This window comes from Choloepus didactylus, chromosome 13 (assembly GCF_015220235.1).
Source record: "Choloepus didactylus isolate mChoDid1 chromosome 13, mChoDid1.pri, whole genome shotgun sequence".
In the NCBI taxonomy this organism is placed as follows: Eukaryota; Metazoa; Chordata; class Mammalia; order Pilosa; family Megalonychidae; genus Choloepus; species Choloepus didactylus.
Window position 1 is genome coordinate 5,663,067 of NC_051319.1, and position 3,249 is coordinate 5,666,315.

The 3,249-nt window shown below is 41.0% G+C and overlaps 1 pseudogene; it reads left to right on the top strand.

Annotated features, from left to right (window-relative positions):
- Window positions 1-1,176: 1,176 nt before the first annotated feature.
- Window positions 1,177-1,944, top strand: LOC119508407 (annotated as a pseudogene).
- Window positions 1,945-3,249: the final 1,305 nt, after the last annotated feature.

A 3,249-nucleotide genomic window follows, 5' to 3' on the forward strand; every position in this document is an offset into this window, starting at 1 on the left:
TTCAGCCCAATACAGTATATCACTCAAAGTCAATTTTAGCTCCAAAAGTCTCTGTAAGGTCCACTGAAGCTTTCACTAAGACTGCTTCATTTCTTGACTACTCTTTCTCCCCAGTCACCTTCCTCTCCCTCACTTCCACAGGAGTTGGAATGGAGAGCATGCCTAATAAACAGCCTACACACTAAACTCCATCTAAAAGCCTGCTTCCTAGAGAAGCCAACCTGCAACAAGAAGGGTGAGTAGGCTTTTATTGAGCAAATATTGGGTATGGAACATTCTAGGCATGGCAAGCAGTCTGTAGAAAGTCTTTATTGGAAGACAGATTAGCATGATCAAAGAAAAAAGAAGTGACCAGAACCTAGAGAGTAGGAGGCAGCTTCCTGTGAGATGAGGCTGAAAAGGTAGGTTGGGGCAAGACCATACAGGATGTTATTAGTCATATTAATGATTCGAGTTTTGTCTTAAGTGTAATAGGAAGCGACTGGAAGGCTGGAGGAGGGAGTCAGTGCATTATAAGATTCGTACTGGAAAAAATTACTGTGACAGAATGTGGAAAACAGAATAGCAAGATTGAACATAGAAAAGCTAGTTTGGAGGTGGTGGTTGTAGTGGTGAAACAAAATATGATGGCTCCATCAACTTGGTAGTGATGGAAATGGAAAATATTGAATTAACTCAAGAAACAATTCAAAGGTAAAAATGATAAGACTTGATGATGGATTGGTAGAGGTGTTGGATGCTACCTCAGGCTAGGTTTTTAGTTTGCCAAACTGGGTAAATGGTGTCTCCGATAAGATGAGGAAACATTGGAAAAGGGTCAAGTTTGGGAGAAAGCTCATGAGTATACTCTTGGTCATAAAGAACTTGAGCTTCCTTTGAGACAACCAAATGTGAGGGAAGAGAATGTTTAAAAAAGGAATGAGAAATCAACTATATTAAAGTTGAAGACTGAAAGATATCCATGGGAAAGCAGCTTCAGAGGATTGATAAACATAGAAGCCGGATTGAAACAGTGAGAAATGAGCAGGAAGAGAAAAAAGAGAGGCATTTTTCCTTCTAATTCACACACAAAAAAAGTAAGAAATGTATTTATGTTGACCTTAAGAAAAAGTGCTGTAATTCTAATCGAATCATCTAAGCAAAACAAATATCAACTGGGAAGCCCACACCAGAACCATGTTTCACAACCAGTATGACAATGATGCCACTATTTGGAGCCATCAGGGCAGGACTCATCAAAATAAATATGCAGTGGAAGCTGTCAAACAGGGTTCAGCCATGTTTGTCTGAAATCTGAAACCCATGGGTTGCATTAAAGAGGGCACAGTCAGAGCTTACAGGCCATCTGAAAAAAATTCTCCATGTTGACAACCTTATTGCTATCTCAATTGCATGGTTTACCACTGATGCTGATGCATGATACAGTTTCATGCACCAATAGTATTTGGATTCCAGATTTGTATTTGACAGACCTCTTCCTGTGTCTCATCTTGTATAGCTAATTAGAAGCAAGAACCAGATATGGCTGGGACCAAATGGTATAGGGCTTATCATTATTCATTATGATGATATGGGCCCTCATATTTTCCAAACCAGTCCATCACTAACTATTTAGACAGCAGAGTTATGTCCATTGGAGCCCATTCTCAATCCACTCGTACTTACCTGTAGAGACATATGTCTGGGTTTATGGAATGCAACTTGAATGAACTGCTTAAACATGGTCTGTGTACCTTAAGAAAAGATACTTTCTGCAGAGTGGGACCTAACAGCAAAGAATGTTTCCCTTCATTTGTTGGTAAAGAGTTGGAGTTCATGATTGATAATGAGGATGATATGTCACCATTCCTGGAAGGTCTTGAAGAAAGACTACAGAGAAAGGCACAGCCTGCTGAACCTTCTGATGAAAATGCAGAAAAGGCTGATGAACCAATGGAACTTTAAGTGTTAAACCAGTCTATATAGGTATTATAAAATATATAGCAATATGGGAATATGTGCCTGAATGACAATAATCTATACTATACTTTGAACCAAAAAATGCAGAGTGGTAGAATGGTATGTTTTAGGAATCAGTCTGGATTGAAACCATATAATGGGGTGCATTTTTCTTTAAGAGGGTCTGTAGAATCATTTTCTGGAAAGTATAGAGTATCTGTACTACTGTTTTTATATGAAGAACATAGTGTCTTTCTGGTTTTAAAGAAAACTGTGAAATAAAATGGTTCCACCTGCAAATATATATATATAGATAGATATATCAACTGAATGCAAGCTCCACCTGAGATGAAAGTTAATCTCAGCTTATGAATGTCATTTTACCAAGTTCTCTGAGTGCCAAAGAAAATAAATGGAACTAGCTTTAGAAAAACACAAGTTAGCTATTACCACTGCCATTCTGACTAGACAATCACAATTTTACAAAGAAATTACTACCAAAAAATATTCCTGCAAAAAATCACTTGGAAAAAGGAAAGCATGCATGTCACTTTTTTATGAGTCTCACTTGGCCCACCACACTCTGTGCCAAGGATTATCACCAGATGTGAGCCAAACATCTGAGCATTTTAGCACAAATTCTATAAATAAACAGAATGTTATGAGACTCCACGATGGCTGATTAGGGAAAGGCTGGGAGACTTCTCTTCCAGAAAATCAGAACTATGGGAAAGCCTGAAACTGGCAGAACAAAGGTTCTGGGGCTCAGGAGATCAGGGGGCATGCCATGCAACACCCAGGGAACTGCAGGATGAAGAGACAGAGAAGCTGCAGTGAAAGACAGTGGTCAACCCCTCAGCCCTGGCTCCTGGAGACCATCCCCCATGGCAGAAAGCTTTGGGGTGTCCAGTCCCTGGAGGGAAGACAACTGTAGACAGGGACATAGACATCCACTTTCCCCAAAACAGGGCAGGACATGGTCTAGCACTGTTCCAGCTTTTGGCAGGTGAACTAGGAATAGTGGGACCTGCAGGTTCAACAGGCCAGACCTGACATTGCTGCCCTTGTCTGGAGTCAGCATAGAGCTAAGAATAGCCTGCCTTCTGAGTCTGAGGGGAATCAGTTGCTGAAGAACACCATCTGCTGGCAGGAGAGGAATGTGCATCTCCAGGAAGATGTCTAAAAGGCTTTTGGGCAAAGAGAGCCATATGCTGAGCAGGCCAGGAAAGCACACCCTTGGGGAGCAGACTTAAAGGCTTTTTGGCATCTTTACCTGACCTTCTTCCTGGGGCCCTGTGGAACTGGTGCATG